The following is a 27,875-nucleotide window of genomic DNA, read 5'->3' as shown; positions in this document are numbered from 1 at the left end:
CCATGGCTCTGAAAATTCCTGTCCTTTCCATTCAGAACTGGTTGTTGGGACCCCATCCAGCATCTCCAGAACAATCCTAGCTCTGAATCCCAAACTTGGTTCAGGAGTTGCTTACTTAGAAATAAGGCTTAATTTTAAAAACCTGGGAATAAAGGTGCCTCCTTTTGCCTTACCATTGTTCTGAATGTACTTTGGTGTAAAGTAAAGCAAAAATGCAATGAACTCTAACTTCAGCAACCAGGAGTAAGAGATTATATGATGGGCAGTTTTCTACTGAAACTTGAACAATGAAGATAGAAGTACAGTTAAATAAATCACACAAAATGCTAGTCATAATAAGCCAGTAAAAGAGAAAGAATATAAACCAAAAGAGGAAAAACTGCTTTTGTTAAGAATAAAGTCAGCCAAAAAGACTGACAAAGTTTATCACACTGAGCTCTTAATGATAAACCTATACGGTAGACATAATTATCCCTTAGATGAAGAAACAGACTCAGGGAGGTTAAGTAACCTGCCCAAAGTCACACAGCTAGTAAGTTCAGATCTGAATTTTCAAATCACTCTGGCCTCTCCCACCATAACCTTGGCTGGCCTCCCTTGCAATTTCTTCTTTCACGTCCAGACAGTACAACTTACAAAAAAAAGAAGAAGAAGAAGAAGAAAATCCGCAGCCATTTGAAAATAGCGCCTAGCAGAACTGGCATACCTAAGAGAATATTATTGCCTAGATTTATATATAAATACAGAAGATCTCTGCTAGTCCATTTCAACCCTCCTTATTCATACAAGTTGCCAATGACCAAATCACATCCTATGAGAACAGTAAAAACTCGGGAAATACATTTAACTCACAACAGGAGCTGAGACCACTATTATTAAAGTTTCTGGTGGGTGACATTTAGTTATTCAAATACCCGACAAGTTTACCAGTAAATCTTGCGTGGTAATTATTTGGCTAATGCAATATCTGTTAAGCATCAGTAGCCAAATTACAAAAAGTATCAACTTTATTACTGGGTTTTAAATGACTTTTGGTTTTAAAAAGACTAAATGCCTTGTAATCAAGTTAGCCAATAAAAAAAAATTCACCACTAAAATGTATTTTGTGAGCCATGCGTGTAAACATGCCTTGCACTTGTCAACACAGCAACTGGGAAATGAAAAGTGGTGGGAAGGGGGCTGAATGAATGTCCATGGACCGATCCTACTGGAGGTATTCATCGAAGTCCTCTGGAAATTAATTGACTTTCCTTGCTCCCTGCATAGCAAGTCTATTCAACCAGAGTGGGTTCATGGCGGGGGTGGGGGGCGGGTTATATCTGGTAATAAAAAGGGAAAGGGTTTGGCTGGCAAATGTGGTTTTAATCAAAGCCTTCCTCTGGCTATTAGAAACAGGTTTCAAACAAGTGACCTGTTGGCTTAGTGTAGACGTGGTCAAAGAAAGCCAGACACCTCTCCCTGAACTGTAATAACATATCTTATCCATCTTTTATTTCATTCATTTAAAAAAAAAGGTACTGATACTGTCAGGACAAGAAGCAAAGGAAGCCAGTGGAAACTTAGAAGACTAAGAAAGCATTCTATCTTATGAGCCACTGTTTTGATTCCTGCCTTGGCCCCTACACTCTTTTGTTTCAACTGAATATACCTTTGCCAAGGACATTAAAAAGGGTCATATCTATGACACTGCCACCTTACTAAAGCTAAGAATGAACAAATGCCACAGAGATAAAGTGTGAAGTTAATTTTATGGGTCAATTTGACTGGGCCACGAGCGTCTATAATCACAGGAACCAATTCCTGATAATAAGTCTCTTCCAATGGATGGATGGATAGATGGAGAGAGAGAGATCCTTTTGGTTTTGTTTCTCTGAAGAACCCTAATACACAGAGCTTTTGCAAACCAAGGAGATGTCCCATTCAAGTTGAAAGACATTTAGAAAACAGCAAGGAAAATTTCACATGGTTTGGAATTAAAACATTCACCTCTATCGTCCTGAAATCTCAAACCTCCTAGGTACTTTTTTATCCCAAATTTATTCCATCAAGCATGGTTCAAAACCCCACAGATCTGGACAGTTTCTTGGGTGCTGAGGCTCAGAAGTTCTCAGAACTTTGAGCATGCATTTTCTTTTCCAAGCAAAATTTCTGCAGCAGTACAATAATTTTCTCCATTTGCATATATGCTATCCCTGTGAAATCATGGGACCAAGTGTCAGGAAATGAAGCCAGGCAGAAAATGGTCTGTAGCATTCCTGTGATATCTCAACCGATCCCAGTTCAGAAATATCAGTGAGACAATTGAGATTATTCCCAAACTCCTGGCACCTGACTTTTAATACAGACTTAAGAAAAGCACTCCCATCTGACATGTGACATCTGAGCAGACACGCTAGGACAACTCTGGTGCAAAGAGTGTGCAAAGTGATGGAACCATCTTGACTTTCCTTTGGCAACTAAGGGGTCACATCCCACAGGGGGGTGTTGTCCCAAGGTGACCGTGTCCTTATGCTTCTCACGGCTTCATTTCTTCAGGCATTCATTTCTTCACCAAATATTTATGGAGTGCCTAATATGTGTTAGACCCTTAGATTCAACCACTAAATAAAATGGGTATGGCCCTCTTGGAGTATACATCAATACGCTTCGGTATAAATTCTTTTGTTATAGTTATGTTAGCTTTTCAGCACCTTTCGGATGAACATCAATACAAAATTCCTGCTATCCTTTTTTTTTTTTTCCTGCTATTCTTTCTTTCCCCCTAACCCTGTATTGCCCCTCCCCCTCCCAGTCCCCACTGATAACCAGTAGTTTGTTCTCTATATCTGTAAGTCTGCTTCTTTTTTGTTTTACTCACTATTTGTTGTCTTTTTTAGATTCCACATAAGTGATATCATACAGTATGTCCTTCTCTATCTGACTTATTTCACTTAGCATAATGCCCTCCAAATCCATCCATGTTGCTGCAAACAGCAAAACTTCATTCTTTTTCATGACTAATATTCCACTGTAAAAAATTCCTGGTATTCTTAATGTCCCAATAGTCTTCTGTGATTCTTCATGCATGAATGAGTGGCAGAAAAACATACATGTTTTTTCTATGGCTATTTTACGATGGTAGCTGTTAAATTCTCTCCCTCTTATGATGAAGGATGGCCCCCGTATAGTGGAAGGAACTGGGTTGGAATTCAGTGGCTGTACTAACAAGCTGTTTGAACTTCAACAAGTTTGACAACTTCTTGAAACCTTCGTTTTCCCACCTACAGAAGTGGGAAGAAATGGTACCTATTTTGTAGGGTTGGTGTGGGGATTAAATGAAATAACATGTGAAAACCACCAGACACAAAGCATCATTTAATAAATGTTATTATTACCCCCTGTAGTGGGTTGAATAGAGGTCCCCAGAAAGACATGTCCAAGTCCTAACCCCTGGTACCCGTGAGTGTGACCTTATTTGGAATTGGGCCTTTGCTGATGTAATTAAATTAAGGATCTCAAAATGAGATTTTTCTGGATTTAGGGTGGGCTCTAAATCCAATGACTGATGCCACTGAAGAAAAGAGAGGGAGCTTTAAGATGCAGAAGCACAGGGAAGAAGGCCATGTGGAGACAGAGACTGGAGTGATACCCACAGCTGAGGAATGCCAGGCGCCACCCAAAGTGGGAAGAGGCAAGAAAGGATCCTCCCCCTAGGGTCATCAGAGTGAGCACGGCCATGCTGGCACCTTGATTTTCGACTTCTGGCCTCCAGAATAAAGAGAGAATAAGATTCTGGTGTTTTAAGCCACCTAGTCTGTGGTAATTTGTTCCTGCAATCCTAGGTAACTAACACACTTGCCTTCAACTCATGGAACTAGAACAGAATATTCGTACAACTTAGGCAGAAAACAAAGAGCCCAGTGAAGAATAGACTTACAAAAGATTTAGCCTGGTTGGAAAGCTCTGAGTTTCCACTGAATCAGAAGAATCTGATTAGGTTTAAAATCAGGCAGGTAGAAACATCTGAATTTGAAAACATCCATTCTGGTGAAATAGAGCCCTCCATTTTGGCCATACATGATAGTAAACAACTTTCACAAAAAGCTGAGCAGGTGGTGGGCCCAGGGCTTCTAGGCCGGACCCTGACAGGTGCGGCAGGACAGCTGCACAGGGCCCAGGGGAGAAGAATGAGCCCGGGATGCAGGCTCTGCTCCCCACTTGGTGCCGGTGAGGTCCAAGCCGCCCACGCCCCGGGAGCTGTCTTGCAAGAGTAGGTGCTGGACACAGGAGCAGCGAACTGGGAAAACAGAAGTCGGGGTGGGGCAGCCCCTGGAACATACGCCACACTCAGATTCCAAGTTGTGGCTCTTGGAAGGTTCTCTTGAGCCCACTGGCTTCCCATCCCACGTACAGCCTGCAGTGGGTACACCACACGTGCCTTAAGGCCCAGAGTCAGGCCAGCTACACATTCTAGACTCAGCGCCCTGGGCCCCCAGCGGCCCCCGTCGCAAGAACCAGGCTGAGCCCCTGCTCGGGTTCTGAGACCTGGTCCTTCCTCTCCTTTCATATGAGCCCCCGACCACCACTGACAGTTGACACTCGTGTCATTTCAGTTCCTCTTCCACAGTCTTCGTACAGACTTTGTTAACCAATCTTAAAGTTGAGGACCCTGAGTGAAGTCACTTTCTTAAGGTCACAGAGGTCACCAATGGCAGAGCCAAAATCCAAGCTCAGATCTTTGCCCTGCCATCCAATGCTCATCCCCACATCGGAGAGGCCTTCCCCGATCAATCCAGGAGGCTTGTTTCCTCCACCACTCAGCCTGCTCTGTTCATGGCGCTAAAACAACAGCGCTTTCACCTGACGGCTGCCTTACCAAGGTGTTTACTCACATTTTACCTGATCCTCATGACAACCCTATATGAAATATATCATTACCCCCATTTTATAGACGGGGAAACTAAGGTCTCCGAGAGAGAAACTGCCTGGCTCAAAGCCACACAGCTAACGCGATGCAGAGCGGGATTGGAGCCAAGGCCCCAAAGTGCATGCTCCTTCCCCACACAGAACACTGATCGAGCCCCTGACTTGATAATGAAGCCATAATGCTCAGCAGCTGTTGCTGTGGAGCTACTTAAGGGAGAGCCAAGCTGTCACTTACACGTTTTGGAGTCCCCTTTGCCCTTGCTGACATTCCCCTGTGCAGGCTGCTACCTTGTTAAAAACTCAGGAAAGTCACAACTGTGACAGCTGCTGAGGGTTTGCCTCTGGGCTCCTGCTGCCTGGCATCACCCTTCCCATGGGCACAACCCTTAGGGTCTGTATTAGTGTCCTAGAGCTGCCACAACAAAATACACAGGATGATGACTTAAATCAATAGGAATGTACTCTCTCCCAGCCCTGGAGGCGAGAAGTCCAAACTCAGGTGTTGACAGGACCATGCTCCCTCTGATGTATGCGGGGAAGAACACCTCCTTGTCTCTTTCTAGCTTCTGGTGGTTGCTGGCAATCCCTGGTATTCTTTGTCCTGCAGCTGCATCGGTCCGGTCTTTGCCTCTGTCATCACGTGACATTCTCCCTGTGTGTCTCTGAATCCAAGTTGCCCTCTTCTTATAAGGACATTTTATCCGTATTGGATAAGGGCCCATCCTAATCCAGTAGGGCCACTGGATCTTAACTGGATTACACCTGCAAAGCCCCTATTTCCAAATAAGGCCATATTCTGGGGGTTAGAACTTGAACATAGCTTTTTGGGGGCTCCACAAGAGGGCCCATGGGAACCCAAACAGATCTTCTTCTCTGAGCCCTCTCACCTGTGGCCCCAGCACTGAGCAAGGCCCTTGCTTCTCAGCTACATGGGGGCAGGATGGGGGGCCCTTCTGGGTCTTCCTGCACCCCTTGGACCATGAGTTTTGTTTTAATATCCACACCCCAGACCAAATAAGTCAGACTCTCTCTTGTTGGGTCCAAGCACCTGGAGGCTCCCCAGCTGATTCACACGAGCAGACAGGATTAAGAATGAGAGACCTGGGACTTCCCTGGTGGCGCAGTGGTTGAGAATCTGCCTGCTAATGCAGGGGACACGGGTTCGTGCCCTGGTCTGGGAAGATCCCACATGCCGCGGAGCAACTAAGCCCGCGAGCCACAACTACTGAGCCCGCGAGCCACAACTTCTGAAGCCCGTGCGCCTAGAGCCCAGGCTTCGCAGCAACAGAGGCCACCGCAATGAGAAGCCCGCGCACCGCAACAATGAGTAGCCCCCGCTCACCGCAACTAGAGAAAGCCCGTGCGCAGCAATGAAGACCCAATGCAGCCAAAAATAATAAATTTATAAAAAAAAAAAAAAAAAAAAAAAGAATGAGAGCCCTGGGGTATAAGTTGATTAAATCACTGGTTGGAGAGGGGTGGTAAGTCATATGCAACCAATAACTGATACTCCTCTGCCACACATTCCAGTGCTTCCAGACTCCTTCTGTGATAACACTCCTGGGCTGCCAAGGCTTGTTTAAGGCCTGCCTCTCCTCCCCAGTTTCCCCTCAGCCTATAAGCTTCACGAGGAACAGTCCTCCACGTCTGTCTTGATCACTGCTCACTCACCGTGCCGAATTTGGTGGCTGGTGCATAGCAGCTGCTCAGTACAAACTTGTTAAATGAACGAGTGAGCAAATGAATGAGTATGTGAGTGAGTGAGCAAATGAATGAGTATGTGAGTGAGTGAGCAAATGAATGAGTATGTGAGTGAGTGAGCAAATGAATGAGTATGTGAGTGAGTGAGCAAATGAATGAGTATGTGAGTGAGCAAATGGACACAGGTACTATGAAGGGCATTTTAGAAGGAGACAAAGCCACATCAGGAGTAAGTTGAATCCCGCCATCCACCCAAGAGTTCGTAACCCAGAAGGGGGGCAAACCCATCCACTCACCACCCCACCACAACTCGAGTAAGAACGTGTCAAGCCTCCGTGACTGCCATTCTATGGGGGAGGAAAGGGGAGTGACAAGGGATGGGGGTGATCAGAGAGGGCAAAATGGTGCCTGGGCTGGGCTGTGGGGGGTCTGGATAAATGGAGATGGGGCAAAGGCGGCGTTCAAGGAGGTGGTGAGAGTGATAAGGGCTTTGGGGGCTGCTGCGAGGGAAGCGTGACTGCAGCACGTGCTTCATTCAGGCAGGCGAACAGTGAGATGAGGCTCCCATGGGGTCAGCCTTGCCAGCCAGGTGGAGGTGTGTTCCCCAGGTGAAGCACCCAGTTGGTAATGGGAAATCATCAATGGCTTGGAGCAGAGGAGCAATGATGAAAACAGAATCATAGAAGAGTTAGCTGGGTGTGGTGTGTGGAAACCAGCAACTGGAGGCCCATCTCTGTTCCAGCCCAGCCACAAACTCAAGTTCCCAACTCAGACAGAGGCTGGGCATCAGAGGTTGTCTGACGAACATTACATATTATCCAGAAACTCCTAACAAGACATGTTTTACAAGGCCAATGGCTTGAAATCAGAACTTCAACGCTGAGGGCTTTCTATAGCAAAGAATTTCTCCCCCTTTCTCTGTATACATACTCATGAAATCATTGGGATCATTTTGGCAAAGAAAGCTAACTTCTCCCGGCCCTGTTTGACTCACAGCAACATAACAATGCAGTGTTAAACACATAAAATGTGCAGAAGTGTCGAGGCGTGTGTATTGTTCTCTTGCATTCCCAAGCTAACAAACAATCCAGGAACCCCCCCGCCCAAGCATAACCTTGTGGACCCTCCAGGGAAGCCAGTTTGTATGAGTGTTTTCGGTCGTCCCTGGGCACCACCCTGATAGTAAATGTAACTGAGGCCATAAACTCTGAGTCATAGGTAGCCATCCAGCTGATCCAGAAGAGGCTTAAAATAATTTTATAAATTATTACCAAAAGGAAAATATAAAATTCAAATCATCATAGAGAGCTTGGAAACAAATACCTAGGGCTCAGTTTGAGAAAAGCAATCTTCAAGGCGATGCAGAAAACCATCTACAATAGCTTCCAAGGAACAAGTCCCCACCCTCCACCGCGCTCCCCACAGAGCTCATGACCCTCACAAAGGCCTTTCCAGCCAAGTCTGTCCAAATCCAGTTACACAATCAGTTTAAGGGGCAACCTTTCCTTGAGCGTCCTTGAGATGCCCATCACACATTTGTAACTATCTTTGGGGCTGAGATTGACGACAGAGGTATCCCTAGCAGGACTGTTTAGTGAGCAGATTCATTAATTACAGAGAAGAGCTGTGGGCCTCAGTTCCAAGTCACAAGATGCTGCCTCTTAGCAGAAAGGAAAGATTCTCAGACGCTCGTGAAAGATGCAACGGAGGCAGGCCTGGGCTGTGAAAAGGCAGGCCTGGTCGGGATTCTGTCAGGAGGAAGGACACAGCCTTCCAGCGGGGAGGGCTGAGTAGGGTCCTCAAAACCAAAGGACAAAGCGATGATGGATGGACGGGGAGTGAGGGTCAATGCCTCTGAAAATGTCACTTACTTGCGCCCGGTACGCTTCCTAAACGGTTTCTGAAAATGGAAACAGAAAACCAAAACCAAAAAGGAGGGGAAAGAAAATGTACCTCAAACCTAGGCTAAAGTTGTAAAGAATATGAAATATGAGCTTTGCCTTTCAAGGTAGTCAAATCAGGTAAAGGAGGGGAGGCAATTATTCTTACCTGATCAAAGGGAACATACCAGTCCTTTGTCTTTTTCCTGATACTACGTTGCGAGAGGGATTATTGACCTTTGACAGATCAAGGCTCCTCCAGTGTTTTTTCATATTATTAATACTTAGCAGCGGGGCCAAGCTGGTCTGCTAAGATGGCCAGGCCACACCACGCCCGTGAACCAGGCTCCAGATGTGTGGGAGGTTGACAGCCCACACGTCACTTTCTGGCTGAGCCAAAGGGAAAATAGAGCTTTGGGTGACTTCCCATCTCTTCTGTGTAACGGGAGGCTTCTTGACAAAAGGCAAGAAGACAAATAGCCTTCTGGAAATACTCTGTCTGTGCCAGAGGGCAAAACATCATCAGCTGTTTGCAGACAGACATTCTGGGACTTAGACTCGTATCAGGCCAACCTCACGTTCTCCGAGAACGTGTTACAGAGAGTGAATTTCAGGGTGCATCACACCTCCAAAATGTCAGGGGAAAATGACTTGGTGATTCGGTCCACCTGTCTAGGGCGTCTGCCTCTATCTCACACCCCTCCCCTGCTTCAGCGCGGGGTAGCCCAATACTGGCCGGTACTAAAGGGACAGGATGTGATTGTGGGCAGGAGCTAAAAGTGAAAAGGGTTGTTTGCAGAGCAGCCAGGAACTGACCAATAATGAGCCCTAGTCCCTGAAGCTGCTGATAACAGGAGGCCAGAGGCCACACTAGAATGTAACCTCCAGTAAATCACTGTTAATTGCCAGGGGGAGAGGAATGAAGGCTCTGCTTGCACTTGCAAGTTGATTTCAGGTCATTCCACAGCCTTCCCAGGGGCTCCCTGGCAAGGAGGTGGAGGCGGGCAGAGGTGCTGGGAGAAAGACTGCTCTCCACCCTTTTCTGTGTCCTTTTTGGCAGCCGCCACTGCAAATGCACACACACACGGGAATGCGCACACACTACCAACAGAAAGCTTACTTCTTCTTCCCACCCTTGCAGGCCAGGCTGGAGCATGGCTCTTGGAGTAATTGACTACAGGAACACATTAACGTACCCCGCTGCACACAGGGAGCAGAGACAAGAAGCAGGCGTCACAAGAGTGGGATTCCATAAACGGCTGAGAGTGAGTTGGTGCCACTTTGCCCTAGCGGTGGAGGAGATGAGAGGCTACAGACACCTGCCTCAAGGGGTTGATGGCTCAGAAAAGGATGCCACTATTTGGTTGGATGTGAAAACTCACTGCTGATTTTTAACAACTTTTAATGAAAAATTTTAATAAAATTTATGAAATTTTAAAGAAAATTTTCAAACATGTAAAGTAGGAATAGTAAAATGGACCCCCCATGAACCCATTACTGAGGTCATCATTTTCTAACAGTTCTAAACATATCACCATTCTTATTTCATCTCCTGCTCCACCTATTTTTGCTGAAGTATTAAAAATAAAACTGTTCAGGGCTTCCCTGGTGGCGCAGTGGTTGAGAATCTGCTTGCCAATGCAGGGGACACGGGTTCGAGCCCTGGTCTGGGGGGATCCCACATGCCGCGGAGCAGCTAGGCCCGTGAGCCACAACTACTGAGCCTGCGCGTCTGGAGCCTGTGCTCCACAACAAGAGAGGCCGCAATAATAAGAGGCCTGCGCACCGCGATGAAGAGCGGCCCCCGCTTGCCGCAACTAGAGAAAGCCCTCGCACAGAAACGAAGACCCAACACAGCCAAAAATAAATAAATAAATAAATAATAAAAATAAAGGAATTCCTTTAAAAAAAAAAGTAAAATAAATATCCTTTTTAAAATAAATAAATAAATAAATAAATAAATAAAACTGTTCAGGGGCTTCCCTGGTGGCGCAGTGGTTAAGAATCCACCTGCCAATGCAGGGGACACGGGTTCGAGCCCTGGTCCTGGAAGATCCCACATGCCGCGGAGCAGCTGGGCCCGTGAGCCACAATTACTGAGACTGCGCGTCTGGAGCCTGTGCTCCGCAACAAGAGAGGCTGCGATAGTGAGAGGCCCGCGCACTGCGATGAAGAGTGGCCTCCACTTGCCACAACTGGAGAAAGCCCTCGCACAGAAACGAAGACCCAACACAGCCATAAATAAATAAATAAATAAAATTTAAAAAAAAAAAAAAAAACTGTTCAAAATAGAATACGTTTAAGTTCTGCAATATGCATAAATACCTCAGTGTGTCTCTATCAGGTAAAACCTTTTTACATTCAAAACAGATGATCATACAGATGAATGAATAAAGAAGATGTGGTACATATATACAATGGAATATTATTCAGCCATTGAGAAGAATGAAATAACGCCATTTGCAGCAACATGGATGGACCTGGAGATTATCATGCTAAGTGAAGTAAGTCAGAGAAAGACAGCTATCATATATCGCTTATATGCGGAATCTAAAAAAATGATACAAATGAACTTATTTACAAAACAGAGTCACTGACTTAGAGAACTAACTTATGGTTACCAGGGGGGAACCATAAGTTAGTCAGGAGTGGGGGAGGGGAAAGGTGGGGGGGAGGAATAAATTGGGAGTTTGGGATTGACATGTCCACACTGCTAGATATAAAATAGACAACCAACAAGGACCTACTGTATAGCACAAGGAACTCTGCTCAATACTCTGTAATAAACTAAATGGGAAAAGAATTTGAAAAAGAATAGATACATGTATATGTATAACTGAATCACTTTGCTGTACACCTGAAACTAACACAACACTGTTAATCAACTATACTCCAATATAAAATAAAAATTAAGAAAAATCCCAGTGATCAGACCCAACAAAATGAACACGCCTATTCTTTAGTTATTTTGGCACCTCCTGCCCAGATGCAGGATTCAGTGGGTAAGAATGGGAGGACTTGAGATACCCTGTCCTCTTTTGCCACCACCAAGCAGGATGACCCCAGGAGAGCTGATCAACCTCCCTGGCCCACAGTTTCCTCATCACTAATAGAAAATCAGAGGGGTTGGTCTCTCAAGTTTCATCCAAACTCCAAATATAGCTATTCTCAGGTCTCCGAGGGTCGTGTAGTACTGCCTATAATCCACTTTCATACTCTTCTTTGAATAGTGCAGTATATGTGTGCAAGTAAGTTAATCTAAATCCACACCCCAGGGTGGGGAGCTCATACTTAAAGTACCCTAAACAGATTACACACACCAGGAGCTTTGGTTAGTTGAAAGACCCTGATCACAAATCCACACCCCAGGGGCAGCTACTACAAGGCTTTAGTTATTCTGAAGGACGCTGAAACTGTTTCATTGCTGACTCGAGTGGTGTTCCCATAAACGGAGTAGCTAGAAACCCTGTTCCGGAGCCTCCACCCTCGCACGAACCAGGCCCGGGACAAAATGCAGCGCAACGCTCACGCGTCACTGGATGATCCACTCAGGCAGCTAAATCCTTCCACGAGCATTTTATCGAACCTGCCTTAAGTGAGGTGCCTGTTGGGCAGAACAGAAAGCTGGGCCTTCGTTAGGCCCATAGAACAGACTAAGGCTGTTCCTGTATCGCTGGCTCACAGATACTTGGGGTGCAGCTGAATTTGGTCTGAGACTTGGTTTCGTTTTAACACAACAGCAGGGAGTGAAATTGTGTGGGAGGGGACCCATGGCCCCCTTCTGTATCTTACACTGGAAGTCACGGTGTTTGCCAAAAGCACCCACAGTGTGGCGCTCTGCCCACTTCTGAACTTTTACTCCCGTTATTTCCCTTTATCTGAATTCCCCTCCTCCCCGCACCCCGCTTCTCTATAAATCCTTTCCATCTGTTAAAGCCCAATGCAAATCCTGCTTCCTCCAAAGAACCTTCCCCAGCCAACAGGACCCAGGCAGCAGTCAGGCAACGCTGAACTAATCTTTTCATTTCCCATGACCGTGAGATATATTTGGGGGCTGCAGGAATGCTGTGAATTACTCACTCTGACAGGCTGGTGTCTGCGGGGCCTCCCACAGGGTCCCAAGGAGAGGACATTGGCTGGTGGGAGCCAAGCGGGAGCTCACTCCTTCTCTCTCATCTTTCCCCACCTGCCACTGGGCAAAGCAGCTAAAATAACGCTGAAAACTCTTCTCAGTCTGCCTGTGACATGCTCGTTTCTCCATGGGGAAAGCCAGGTGGGTTTGTACAGAGGAAGGAAAGTGGCGAAGAGGAGCCAGGGATTTGGCTACCATCTTGGAAAGAAGGAGCTCAGCTGAGAACAGGCAGATCATAAAATTAAAGGCTTCTGGTGTGGGTAGTTGTAAATGCTGACTCTGAAGAAAGTAGACCGGCAGGGCAAGACCCCTCATCAGTGCAAAAAAAGATGATTTACCAAGGTCAGAATTTGGGCCATGGAAAATTCCCTTTGTTTACTCCATTTTTTTTTTTTTTTTTTTAAACAGCCCAAGAGCAGAGAGAAGATTATGTATTTGCGGGGAAAGAAAGGCCCCTTTTATAGCTCATAAACCTAGTGAATTAAATGCGTAATATGGATGAGTTCTATTGTATTTTATCACGGGAAAAAAGATTAATTGGAATGCTTCTCCCCACGAGAACCACTGCATTAACTTCTCCCCAGCAAGTCACATCCTGTAGAGACAACAGCAACAAAGGTTTCGTTCCCTTAACTTGGATGAAACAGCAAAATTCCTGAGTAATTTGTTCCAAATTGAGGTTTCTCCTTGGGCTTGAAAAGGGATGCTGTTAAGAGTTGTTTTGTGGAGAATCTCAGGATGGCTGGAGAGCTTAACCCCAAGAATGACCACCGGTCTTTTCCCTTGGTCCCTGGGCAGTCACCTGGACGGGCTCTAGAGCCACCTTGGGAGCCCTCCCTCCCAGCCCAGAAGCCCAGAGCGTCATTATTCATTCCAATGAATTCCAATGGGTTCCCAGATTTTTCCTCTGTAAACACCAAGTCCAGCCCTGGGCTGACTTGCCATTGTTTGGCCCCGAATTTATGGCTCAGATAAGGGAAGCAGCATAGGGCTGGGTGGGGTGGGAGGGGCAGGGGTTGCCACGAGTGAAATAACCCAGCATTTTCTTGTGCTTTTTTCTCCATATCTCAAGGTCCAGAACAGGCTGAGGGTGACCAGCTCCGGAAGCTTCCATGATGCGAAATACCTTCTCAATGACTTCTTTTGTGTACTTTCTTCTATTTTTATTAAACTTTTACTGGGAAAATGGAATGTATGCACATGGTAAAAATATACTTATTTGTTTATTTACTTATTTATTCATATCAAACAGCAGCACAAATGTAGACGATGAGAAGTTTCCCTTTCATCTCAGAACCCCCAGCACCAGCCCCCTCCCTGGCAACTACTATCAATGGACTATGTATCTTACCAGGGATTTCTAATGCATACTAGTCTATGTAAAATAAAATACATAGAAAAATACAGGTAAAGCTCTTTTATACTAGCAAGCTTGCACTACCTATGGCATTCTGAACCTTGCTATTTTCACCTGTCAATGCCCCCTTGGAGAGCCACTTTGGGTAACACATGGATGTGTCTTGTTCTTTTTAATAGCTACATGGTACTCCATTGAATGGATGCAACATATGTTTAAAAATATATTTTTTTGTTTATAAAATACTACAGCTATTATTTTGCAAACCTGCACTACAGGAAACACATAGTAACGAGGAAAATCTCATTAACCCTTCCTTCCCCTCTTTTTTAAACTTTCAGTCCTAGCACTCCAAAATCCCCCTGCCCCATAGGTTGCCCCAAAATGATGACACTAGGACATTCACGTGGCGGCCAGCAGAGAGGACAGGGACTGGCCCCCAGAGCTCTGTCTCCACTCCCTGGTCTCTGTCTTGGAAGTCCCCAGGCCTCTGTCACCATGATTACCTGACAATGCACCACCCCCCGCCCTTCTCCCAAGGCCAAGCAGCAATGTAATCTTGCCCCTTCTCTGCTGGTAAAATCAGCAAGACCTGGGTTCACAGTGGACAGAATATTGACTGGGACCCCAGGACCACCCCTGCCTAGTGTTTGTAGAAGATACAAAGCCCCTCGTTGGGCTTCCGTGTGGTGTCAAAGAGAAAAACACCACAATCCCACCGATTAAAACCATCTCACAAACTCTGCGCGCCCAATCCCCTCTCGCTCCTCAGGCTGTGGCTTCAGCATTCCAGGCTGGGGAGGACACTTTGTCAGTTATTCGGTTATTTCACAGACCTTAACATGCCCACCCCTTAAATCTCCTAGGCAACGTTACCCTAAACATCCCAGCTCAAGTTACAGATTTGGAACGCCTGCACGTTATCATTGGATTTTTCTGAAACTTGGTCATTCAAGCAGAAAGGGAAAAAGTGTTTCTGGAAACTCTCTGCGTGAGACAAACAGTACAGCTGGCTAACCCTCTGACACAGGACCATCATGCCCGGGGCAACAGGCCTGCCAAGGAGGATGAGGTCTCATGCAAGGAGCTGCAGATGTGCAGCTGCCCAGGAGGGTCTTCACAGACACCCAGCTGAGGGACGGAAAGCCCTACGGGACTCGGAAGACTCTCCACAAGGCTCCCCTTCCCCAGCCCTGGCCTCAAAATAAAGGCAGATGCTGCAAGCCCTGGTTCTGGTGAGGCCGTTCTCGCTGGCTGGGGAGCAGCAGGGTTTGCTCCAGATTTCTCTTTAGCTGCTCAGCATTTACACAGGAGCTGCCAGAGTCCTGAACTCACCCCCTTGCTGGATGATTCTAGAAGAAAAAAAAAAAATATCATGCAGCTGTTTCAGCTTCTCCATCCGTGGAAAAACCTTCCAACTAGGAGCTGGAAGGGGCCCAGCGCTGATGTTGCATCCTGAAGAAACTCTTTCCTAGACAGATTTTAGAGAACTAGGTCTGTGGGACGGGGTGTGGGATGTTCGATCCCTCGCAGCCGAGGAGTGGCCGGTGGGAGAGCTTGCCTCGTGGCAGTGGTGAGAAGGGAGGCTGTCACTAGACCAGACGTCACCTAGTCTAGTATTATTTCAGGTTCACTAGTGAGCTAACCTAGTCACTAAGGCATTAGGGGGGTTACTGCCTCATCCTCTAGAACAGGGGTCAGCAAACGACGGCCCACAGGCCACATTGAACCTGCCACCTCTCTTCATCGCGGTGCGCGGGCCTCTCACTGTCGCGGCCTCTCTTGTTGCGGAGCACAGGCTCCAGACGCGCAGGCTCAGTAGTTGTGGCTCACGGGCCTAGTTGCTCCGCGGCATGTGGGATCTTCCCAGACCAGGGCTCGAACCCGTGTCCCCTGCATTGGCAGGCAGACTCTCAACCAATGCGCCACCAGGGAAGCCCCAGGATAGGTTTTTACGTTTTTCAATGGTTGAAAGAAAATCCAAAGAAGAATATTTTGTGACACATGAAAATGACATGAAATTCAAGCTTCAGTGTCCGTAAATAAAGTTTTGTTGGAACTCAGCCGCGCCCATTTGTTTACAGTCTACGGCTGCTTACACATTACAATGGCAGGGTTCAGTCACTGCCACAGAGACCATATGGCCACAAATCCTGAAATAGTTAGTATTTGCCCTTTACAGAAAAGTCTTCTGGTCCCCTCATTCTAGAGCAGGCCACTAGGTAAAAATCAAGGATATTATGTAGGTACTTCTATAGCAAGAGAAATCACAAATTCCTACAAATTTTCTATTGACAAAATTCAAAATATCATAATTGAGTACAATGTTTTATCATACGGGTCCAACGCAAAGGAAAATCTTTTTATGGGGGGATATTTTGCTTATCGGGGGTTCCAAGTTAGTGTTCCCTTTCACCAAATTGATTGCAAATGTTCATCTGTAAAAACCATTCTTAGCTTGAAGGCCACTGGCCAGTACAAAAAAAGGAGATGACTTCAATTTTCTGATCTCTTATTTCAGTTCCATGAGAGTCTAATCGGGAACAAATACTAACAATTTTAAATTGGATTCGGGACAACAACAGAGTGCGTGGTCAGTTACACTGTTCCTTCCTACCCCTCCCCCACAAAAGTCAGCCTCTTAAAGGAACCACACACACTAAAGTTTGTTCGAGAGATTGTGAGAAATTCCAGAGGAAGGATCATGTTTATTTATAAGCACTCTGACGTGTGACATAAACCAAAATATACGGAGCATCAGCTATGAACCAGGCCTTGTACTTGGGTCTGGCGGAGGTGGGGTAGGCGTGGTGAGTTCAATACAAAGAAGTATGAAATGTTATCTACATTTAAGGACTTTCAACTAAGAGGAGAAGAGAAGGAATAAATAACAGTTAAATAATAGAACTAAACTCTGACACCAATGCTGCTGCTATGGTAGCACGTGACTAGCATGTAAGCAGTCTTTATTGGAGCCTATAAATGCAATTTCTCTTAACATGGGGCCGGGTATTCAGTTTCCCTTACTCGGAACTGAAGAACCTGTACAATCACTGCTCCTTTGGAAGAGGATTACAGCAATTACCCATCTCAAAAACCGTAAGGAAGAGCATTCTGAAACAATCACAGCGGGGACTTCCCTGGCCGTCCAGTGGTTAGGACTCCACACTTTCACTGAAGGGGGCACAGTTTCCATCCCTGGTCTTGGAGCTAAGATCCCGCATGCCACATGGTGCAGCCAAAAAAAAGAAAAAAAAATGAAACAATCACAGGGGCTGAAACAACACTGCAAATTCAGACCCTGATAATGCAGTTGTTGAAAGTGTTACATCCAGCACTGTCAACACTCAGTTAAAAACACACACAACGACTTCAACCCTATCCAAGGGATAGAAATACTGAAGACGTAATAAGAATAGAGAAACATGGGAAGAATAAAAGACCACCCAGGCAGAATCAGCCAGAGCCTGAGAAACCATTGGAGCTTTCAGGCCTCCCTAGAAGTCACCACCCACAGAGACATGAGCCAGCAGGAGCGGGAAAGAAATGGTGGGGGAAGCCCAGGGAACTGGGTTCAGCACAGCCTTCCCCTGCCTTCCCGAGGCAGAGAAGGAGAAGGGTACTTTGCTTGGTGCTTTCAAGCATCCCTAGGGACGTTATACAAGTCAAGGTCATCATACACATAGAAAATGTCTCCTTTGGCCCACAGTTTACTAATTCACACTTACCCCCCCTCCCTCCTAACCCTGGCTTCCCAAGTGAAAGAGCACCTCGGAACAACCAAACGTGAGATGCTGCTAACTTCATCTTGACTAGCACACGAAGAGTTATCACACAAGTTCAGTACATGGAATATTTTACCAGATTATCTGAAAAGCCCAGCGGAGATACTCCTTTTCTACGACTCTTTAGAGAAGCCAGTCTCAAAGTAAGGATCAAATGTGGCACAAAGTATGATTTGCAAACTCGATGACTCTGGATGAAGTCCAACCAAGGACAATTCTGTGCTTCTTGAACAGAAGCCATCACTGTGCCCATCAAGGTGTAGTGCGTGGGTGGTGAATGTACAGGACACGAACATTCGTGGACCGTTTGCTGTACCATAGACACTGGACCATACAACAAGTGTAATAATCAAGGGAGTACACCTTTTACATCCATGGTCAATGCTGTCTACAGAACCAAGTTCTTGGCAAAATAGCAGTTAATGGAGGAGAATGGTTACTGGTTTTCCCCCATGTGATGATATAATTATTCAATAACTATTTTTTGAGCCCTCACACTCTTCTAGACACAAAAATGAGTAAGATGGGGCTTCCTTGGTGGTGTAGTGGTTAAGAATCCACCTGCTAATGCAGGGGATATGGGTTCGAGCCCTGGCCCGGGAAGATCCCACATGCCGCGGAACAACTAAGCCCGTGCACCGTAACTACTGAGCCTGTGCTCTAGAGTCTGCAAGCCACAACTACTGAGCCCACATACCACAACTACTGAAGCCTGCGCGACTAGAGCCCGTGCTCCGCAACAAGAGAAGCCACGACAATGAGAAGCCCGCACACCGCAATGAAGAGTGTCCCGTGCTCACCGCAACTAGAGAAAGCCCGCGCACAGCAACGAAGACCCAACACAGCTAAAAATAAATGAGGACCTTCAGAATGAGGATACAAATCACCAGGTGTCCCACCACCTGCTCAGGGATTGCCTGCTGGCAAAGAACATGAAGGAGCATTCTTCTTTACATTACTCATGGAATTCACAAGACAAGCTGCTTATGATTCTTTCTTGTCTGAATGCTAAACATGTTTCTAAAATAAGCACTAGCTGTGTATTGACACAGGAAATTGACTGGAATTTTCAGTCAATTGGGTACAAAACCATCTCATTACTACTGAAGCTTAAACCTTTACTTCATTAATCCTCACCAGTCAATAATATTGTAGAGGGGCTTCCCTGATGGCACAGTGGTTGAGAATCTGCCTGCCAATGCAGGGGACAAGGGTTCGAGCCCTGGTCTGGGAAGATCCCACGTGCCGCAGAGCAGCTGGGCCCGTGAGCCACAGTTACTGAGCCTGCGCGTCTGGAGAGGCTGTGATAGTGAGAGGCCCGCGCACCGCGATGAAGAGTGGCCCCCGCTTGCCGCAACTAGAGAAAGCCCTCGCACAGAAACGAAGACCCAACACAGCCATAAATAAATAAATAAACAAATACTTAAAAAAAAAAAAAAGCCAGATAATAAAAAGAAGCTGTTTAAAAAAAAAAAAAAAAATATTGTAGACACCTGGATGGAACACAGAAAAGGCTAAAACAAAAGTGGAACACACACTAAAATCAGAGCCCTTACCAGAACAAACTGAGAAGCTTTCTATGAAGAAATATTAAAAGTACTGTCATTGTCTTCATTATCCCTAGATGCCAGGAGATTTAGAATGTAAATATCTTCTAATATGATGAACTACAATTTCTACATGAGAAAGGTAGAGTCTTTCTCCATAAAGCAGTGTTATTTTGCTTTTCCTGCAAATGTACCATCTTCCAGATTGTCAGAGATCCCCACTTCTAAAATGGTACCTGAAATTAAATTAGCCCCAAAAGACCAAAGCTAAGGGCCTGGAAGAGAAGTAATGACCCCCACTTCCCAGCTTCCCAAGACACTACAGTCCAAGAAGTTCTCAAAGTAAACTCATGGAGGAAGAAGCTTGGCCTCCAGGTCTACAGGGATGTTCTGGCCACCATGGAAGACAGAAAATACATCACTGGTCATCACTAAGAGGGTCTGGGCCAGTGAGCCCCAGACCCACCAACCTTGAGGAAGCACCTGCCCCTGGCATGGTCCAGGCCAAGACATGCACCAGATGGAGAAGGGGCTACACCAGCTATGCCAGCGACACATACACCCCCTGTACCAGCTCTTCTGCAATGGTGATGCCTGACACTAAGTCAGCAAAACCAGGATCTTCAAAACCAGGTCACACTGACCTAGCCTAAATATCCTATTTTTCCACAATAAAAAACAAAGGACAAGTCATCCACCACCCAGTGGAATAGTTAAAACTTTGGGAAAATTTTCCCATACAACAAACGTCTTTAGAGGGTGATAGGAAGACAGATGAAGAGACAGACAGACATTTTTTCCTTCAGTGGAAGTTCTGAAATATTGAGGCAACTTGGATTGCATTTTTACTGCCACTTCCAGGCAAAATCCTTTTGAGATTTCTTGTTCTGCATGGGTTTACCCCACATTCCTACAAGTGAATTCTTCCAGGGAGGTCACGAGATACTCTCTTAATCCCATAACCCCCGAACCCCGAGTGTTTGATGAAGGCTGAGGAAGTGAAAATTAAGTAGGTCTTTTCCTTGAGTAAATCAGTTCCCTTGCCTTAATACCCCCCCGGAGAGTGGAAATCAGCCAAGGTCAGGAGAGTGAGTCTGCCTGGGAAGAGATGATTTCATTGATTGGGACTTTATGGGGCTTGTATGTTTTATGTGGCAAATACTTTTGCTACCCTTTTGCGAGGGCGGGGGTGGGGTGGGGGGAACAAAACAAAAACTCCATCCTTGGCAGGGATCTTGAGTCACACAATCTGGGAAGGGAATGAAGTCCAACCTCATTTCCCTACTGTCTGATGTCTCAACGGCAATTAAGTTCTGGGGGATGACAGGGTTTACATCCAAGAGGCTTCCATTCCAAAGTGTGGGGCTCTCCTCAAAAGACTCACTCACCCTGAGCATTCCATGATGAGGGAGCAGACACTGGCTCCAGGGAAGACCCTGAGTGAATTCACACCACACTGCCCTGGACAGTTTCTCCATTGACAAGGCACCCAAGAGCACCTGACCCAGAACTCTTTGAAGACAACACTGTAGGTGTCTGTCTTCTTTCTGTCTCAAGGTTACCTGTCTCACATCTACAGTGGGAATGCAAAGCTCTAGCTATCCTTATAGAATTGTAAAGTGAAATACAATAATTCACGTAACACATTTGTTAGAGGCATGGCAATGAGAACTCTTATTTACTACGAGCTTCTAGGTGGCAGGAACAATATTGGATATGACTTGCACAATCTCTGACTCTGCACTATATATAGATAAGGGTTTAATAAATGCTTGTGATGAGTGGGTTTTTTAAAAATTAAGAGTGAAGGAACATGTTACAAAACTACAAAAATTAAAGCAGTGTGGCAATGACATGTGAATGGACAATCAACGGAAAAGACTAGAGTGTACAGAATAAGCCCTAGTATATACAGTGATTTAGTTTATGATAAAGACATTGAGAAAGAAAGATTACTGAAAAACACTGTTGGTACAACAGGGTAGACATCTGGAAAAATATACATTTAGACCCCTATGTCATACCTTGTGAAGAATTTCAGATTGTTCAAAAACTTAAAACATGAAAAATAAGATCATAAAAGTACTGGAAGAATGCATGGCTGGTGGGAATGTAAAATGTTATAGTCACTTTGAAAAACAGTCTGGCAGTTCCTCAAATGATTAAACATAAAGTTACCACATAATCCAGAAATTCTACTCCTAGGTATATACCCAAGAGAAACAAAAATGTATCATAAAAACTTATATAAAAATACTTATAGCAACATTATTCATAAGAGCCAAAAAGTGGGAACAACACAAATGTTCATTAGTGGATGAATGGATAAACAAGGTGTGTTGTATCTATACATAGACATGCAATGGAATATTATTTGGTCATAGAAAGGAATGAAGTACTGATAACGTGCTACAACTTGGATTGAACCTTGAAAATATTATGCCAAGTTAAAGAAGCCAATCACAAGAGTCTGCATATTATGTGATTCTATTCATATGAGAGTCCAGACTAGGAAAGTAGATTAGTAGTTGCTTAGGGCTGGGGGGAAGGAGAGAACGGAGGATAAGGGGGTGACAGCTAAAGGGTAAGGGGTCTTTTTTTTTTTTTTTGAGGTGATGAAATGTTCTAAAATTGACTGATGATGGTTGCACGTCTGTGAATATTAAAAAAAAAACACTGAATTGTACACTTTAATGGTAAATTGTATGGTATGCAAATGATATCTTGATAAGGCTGCTAAGAAAAAGATTTTTTAAGTAGAATTTTATGGAAAGACTTTCTAAGTACCAGCAAAACCCAGAGCTCTAAAAGGAGATAAATTTGACCACACACATACAGAAAAAATTCTAGTTTAGAAAAATAAACATAAAAACAAGTCAAAAGACAAGAAACTGGGCAGCGGGGGTAGGGGGTACAATTTTGCAGCTCATATGCAAAGTGTTAATTTCCTTATGATATAAAAAGTGCCTACAAAATTAATTTTAAAAGACCAACAACCCAAGAAGAAAATGAGTACACACACACACAAGTGGCTTTTAAACATATGAAAAGATGTTCAACTTTCCTTATAATAAAAGAGAGGAAACCATATAGAGATGCCTTTGGCCACTCTGATAGGCAAAGATAAAAAAGTATAATATATTGATGAGGGTGTAGGAAAACAGATACTCTGACACTTTGCTGATGAGAGTAAAAAGGACACAACTTCCCAGGAGAGCATTTATCTAATAAAATTGTAAATGCATATGTCCTTCAACCCAGCAATTCTGCTCATGAGTTTTTATCCTGAGATGAGATCCTTCATGTGTGTGAAATGACCTGCATGCAAGGAAATTCATGATGGCATTGTTTGTTATAGCAAAGGATTGGGAAAAACTTAAATGCTCAACAATGATATAAATTATGTGATTTCCACATGAAGGAAATACACAGCAGCATTACAAAGAAATCAGCAGATCTATCAGGAATGAACTCCAAGAAACATCCTTAACTCAGATAAGAAGGTGAACAGTGGGTGTGCTCCATTTGGGGGAAATGGGGACATTATACCTACATGGCTGCTTATATATACACCCCTTTTTTTTTTTTTTTGAAGGATCTATAAAACTGGGGCAGTGCTTTCTTCCAGCAAGGCAAAGTGAGTGAACAGGGGTACAAGGGAGGTTTACTTTTTACTGTACCCTTTTGCTTTTTAAAACTATGCCATGGGGGTTGGAAAGAAGGAGAGAAAAAAGGACAGAGACGAGGGGAGGGGAAAAGGAGGGTGGGTGGGAGGAAAGGAAAGAAAGGAAGGAAGGAAGGGACAGTTAGGATTATTGTAGAGAGGAAGAAAAATATGTGGTCAAATATATCCTTGACAGATATTATCACTGAGGGTGGAATTCTAGGGATTTTCACATTATAAATTTCTGCTACATATGCGTATTTAATAATAAGCAGGTATGACTTTTGCCATAAAAAAAACCACATAAAATTACTATATTGAATTCCTTAAAGAATGAAATAACAGTTTGAAATGTGTAGCTGTTGTTTACACTATTTTAAATTATTTAAAGTAACTCCACTGGAAAAAAAATGAAAACAACAAAAAGAAAAAGAAAAACTGAGTTTGCCCAGTTGGGCCCTTTTATCTTGAGCTTGGAAAGCTGAACTTTTGTCCTGGAAAGTCAGTGGAGAAACAAGCACAGAACTTGGTGGAAGGGGGTCTTGTGGACGCCCAGCCTGAGGCTGGAAGCACTGAGATACCTACTCCCAGCCCAAAGCCAGAAGTCCTCACTGGCTCTACTTAACTCTCCACCTCATCTTCTCTTTCTCCATCATCCCTTCTGATCTGGTTACAGGAGGAAAGAAGCAGACAGATTCAGGGGAGGAACCAGGGTCAAGTTCAAGGGCTCTAGCCCTTCATCTCTCTTAGCCTCAGTCCCTCTAGAGAAACATGCTCTGCCCTAGAAGGACTAGACCCTCCCAAACCCTATGATCCTTTAAGAACTGCAGTGGGCTTTGCAAATGTATCAAGGGGAAGGGCCATCATCCCATAAGTCACCTTCTAGAAGGCAGCATTTGAGAGGTGGAATCATTCACTCTGATTATTTGGGACCTTTCTCAGCAGCCATCAATCCCATCCTTTTCTCTGTTTCTTGCTGCCTCCAGCCTCTCCATTTTCGCGGCTGTTTGGAGCCCTCCTTGCTGAATCAATGGCATCTTGTCTGTGGTCTTGACCCAGCTCCAAGTGATGAACCAACTTCATTGGGAGCGTCTGCTGAGGGCTCTCTGAGAAGGGCCATTGTTCCCCCCACACTTGTCCAAAGCCTCCATTTAGGGACGGCTGTGAGCGTGGATGGAGGACATTCATCACCAGGAACATTTGCCAACAAATGAGAGACAGCTGCTGGGCTCGAAGGGTGTGTGGCTGAATGTCGCCTGCAGTGAGATTTATTTTTCCAAATGAGAATATCCTCACTTACCTTTTCTTCTTCCAAATTATAAGAAATGGGGGAAATGCTCACCTTCCCCCTTACCTGTCCGAATCCACGGCCACCCCGCTAATCACACAGCGTGCAAGGCATCATGGGAGCACATTAGCAAACAAGGCCTCCCGCACAGAGCGTGCACACACTGCACACACACACCTGCCTCCAGGCCCACGGGGAGAAGTGGCTGGGTCACGCGAGCCGTGCCCTCTGGCCAGGGGTCATGCCTTGCCTCTCCCGACCCTCCACGTGCCCACAGCAGTGCCGGGTCCACACACTCAGCAGGGACTCCTGAAGGCTGGTTGAGAGAGGCAGATGCGAAACTGGCCTGAAACTCCTGGGAATTACCAGGAACAGAGCAAATGCCCGCTTCTGTGCCAAACATTCTGCTGTCCATTTTAGGGGCTATAAAACTAGCCATGGGGACAAGGCAGGGATATGAGGAACAGAGGCCCACATACGCCAGCCCAGGGAAGTGCGGACTGGATGCCACGTGCAGCCTGAGCATCTGGAGCCAGATGTGATCCATGGAAGCCGGCTTCCAGAGGCAGGGGCGGTGATGAGGTGGGTGTGAGCGGGAAGGGAGGAGGGATGGGAGCACATGTTCCCTGTCATAAAGAACAGCAGAAGCACAGGTCTGGCCAGGCCAGCTGAGGAGGCAGCAGGCAGACAGGACACCTGGAAGCCAGGCACACAGAGAAGCCTGCTTTTAGGAAAGGCTGTTTCATCAGCCAGGGCTCTCCTCAGAGACGGCTAAGCCTCAGCTGTGAGCACTGTTGGGGAATCCTCATCCCTACCCCAAAGGGGTACACCAAGATGGTAGACTGCAGCTGGGAGACCCAACGCCCCATTTGACATAAGATTCAAATGTGGCTGCCAGTCAGGTGTGAAGTCATTTGAGGATGGAGATCACGCGGAGCTCCGTCAGGCTACACCAAGCAGCAGAATGTGCTGTAGGGTCCGACGGAGCCGGGTTTGGATCCTTCCAGATTGGCTGTGAGCTTTTGCTTGGGCTGCCTCTGGCCTCAACGGCTGGCTTCAATTTCCTCCATCCACAGAATAAGGATAATCATGTTTACTGCTGGATTCCTGCCTCCCTGCCCCCATGCCCAGTCCCGATTCGGCAGGCCTGGAATAAGATGAAAGTGTCCAATGGAAAAGCTCTGGGAAGCCTTTTATTAACATTCTCAGCTCAGCCTAACTCAGGGGAACAAGCCTCTGCATTCCAGGGGACTTCTCCCACAGCAAAGCAATGACAGGAATGTCACCGGAAGATTCTAAGATGCTTTTCCTATCAGAACCCTCCCAGGTACGCAGCTCCCCCCAGGGAGGCTGCAGGTACCTGGTGGAGGGGGAGAGTAGGTATGTGAGGTGCTCACCACCACCTCCCAGGAGGATGCAGGGATTAAATGAGAGGGTGAGAACAAAATGCCGGGGGAGAGAGGCCACTGCGGAGCCTGTGAACACGGCCGATACCAGATGTGGGCAGCGAGACTTACACTCGGCTGAGAGTCTGAAAACTCGCCTTCTGGTAGAAATAGCTGCCTGGTCAGTAGCTGTGTGACAGTTAAGTTTAAAGGCTCAGGCCCTCAGTTACCCCGTGGAGAAAACAGCTATGTTAAGATTGCTGACACATCTCACTGGGACATTCGTGAAAGTTAAAAATGGAACATACACTGAAATAAGCAGTAGAAGATACTGGTATTATTTTTCCATAATCACTATAATCACTCTTGATGCTCCACTTAATATCAAGAAGAAAGTCAGGGTTGATGGGTGGGGGGCAACCCCCCCAGAGAGAGGCAGTGCTGGAAGTCACGAGAGGTCCACTGCATGTGTCCCAGGCAGCAGCTGCCAGGAGGCCAGGGCTTCCCTGGGCCCAGCGGGACCCCACTGCCAGGCCAGGGAGCAGCAACGTGGCTCTGAGCAGATGCTCTCGTGGGGTTGCAACTGGTAACCAGGCCATGTGGACACCGGTCCCGTGACTACAGGGGGCTTATCACCCTCCTCATCTTGTAGATGGGCACTTGGCACGGAAGCGTCCACTGCCTGTGGGACTGAAATGAACTTCACCAGCCTGACCGAACCTCTTACTGAGACGTCACTGCTGACTGTGATCCCGCATCTAATTGCCCATCTCAGCAGCCAATCTCAAACACGTTCCCACAATGACCCAGAAAGCCCGCCGTCTGGGGAGAGTTGAGAACTAGTCAGGAACAGTCGCGATGCCTAAGGAAGCACCATGGACTGCCCTCTGCCTGCTATGCAAGTCCCAGTCCAGCACTGAAATAATCACCTTTCATACATGTTCAGTGCTTTTCAGTTTTCAGGACACTTTCATGCATGGTTTTCATTCATCTTCCCAACAAGCCTGGGACAGGAGTAGAGTGATGATTATTATAGATGGAGAAAACTGAGGCTGGGGTGACAGAGGACTAATGAGGCACAGTGTTCTCATACTAACGGGTTCAGAAACAGGAAACAGTCAGCTTGCCCCTCCCTCACACAGCCTTAATGGCCGCATTACTGAAAGCAAAGGTTTTATGCATCAGAAATAAACACGGCAGATCCATGGCAAATACGGCGTAGTGCCTTGTTTCACCACCACCTACGGCCTATAACTAGCATCTTGGGGCTCTGACCATGTGCTGAACCTATGGAGAAGTACAAGATTTCACTCAGTTCTTATAAACCTCTAGGGAAGAGGGTAATCAGCCCCTTTCAGATGAAGAAACTGAGGCTCAGAGAGGGCAAGTAACTGCCCAACGTTGCAAGTATCCAAGCTGGATACGAACCAGGTCGGCATAAACCCTGCCATTTTCGACCATTATTATATTCCCTGCAACCTGCACAGTGGGAGAATAAAGCATTCAATGTCTCTTAACAGGGAGAAGTGATTCAGAGATGTTAGGTGGTTCAGAGATCAAACAGCTACTTTCCTTCCCTGGCTTTGCCTGGTGGGAAGGTTGCGGGACCATCATTCGGGAATCTCAGGCAACTGTCCTACACCTGCCACCAATGGGCTGTGCACCTGCGGGCTTTCTCCATGCCCAATCTCACCCTCAGAACCCCCTTCAGTAAAGTGCGGAAAACTATAATAGGCCTGTAGCACCTCAACCTCTTCAGAGAAGTATGAAGGAGAATATTCTTCTAGGATGTGCTTAGATTTTTGCTGTGGAATAAAAGACTGGTGGTAACCTACCCATTTGTAAGAGGCAGCGGGTGACCGGGAAGCTAAATTCCACTGCTTGTAAAGTGCTCTCAGAATACAACCCAATTTTGGCTTTGATTGTAATAAACATACTATATTTTGAAAATCTTAAAAAAAAAACAAAAACAAAAACGAATACAACCCAAGCTTCCGGCTCTCCCACCTCATCTCTCACCACCGTCCCCATTGCTGACTCTGCTCCCAGCTCCCAGCCCCTAAATCCATATCATTCAAGCTCTTGATGATCTCAGGACCTTTGCACCTGCTGCTCTCTCTGCCTGGAACTCCCAACCCTGGTTCTCCATGCAGCAGGCCCCTCCTCTTCACTTAGATCTCAACCCAAATGTCATCTCAGAGAGACTCTCTGTGACCACCCTGGCTGATATT

The 27,875-nt window shown here is 45.9% G+C and overlaps 1 protein-coding gene and 1 long non-coding RNA gene across 13 annotated transcripts in view; both read right to left on the bottom strand.

Moving 5' to 3' along the window:
• Window positions 1–27,875, bottom strand: part of AFAP1L2 (actin filament associated protein 1 like 2) — a 97,869-nt gene that overhangs the window by 54,317 nt on the left and 15,677 nt on the right. The gene's annotated exons all lie outside the window — the stretch shown is intronic.
• Window positions 20,429–26,030, bottom strand: LOC309642570. The gene is made up of 2 exons (XR_014253261.1): window positions 22,850–26,030; window positions 20,429–21,960 (listed from the first exon to the last, which is right to left on the bottom strand). It is a non-coding gene; the product is annotated as an uncharacterized lncRNA (long non-coding RNA).

Source organism: Balaenoptera physalus (assembly GCF_965194825.1).
Source record: "Balaenoptera physalus genome assembly, chromosome: 14".
Classification (NCBI taxonomy): Eukaryota; Metazoa; Chordata; class Mammalia; order Artiodactyla; family Balaenopteridae; genus Balaenoptera; species Balaenoptera physalus.
Note: the sequence above shows the minus strand (reverse complement) of the source record. Positions and strands in the feature narration are given on the sequence as shown.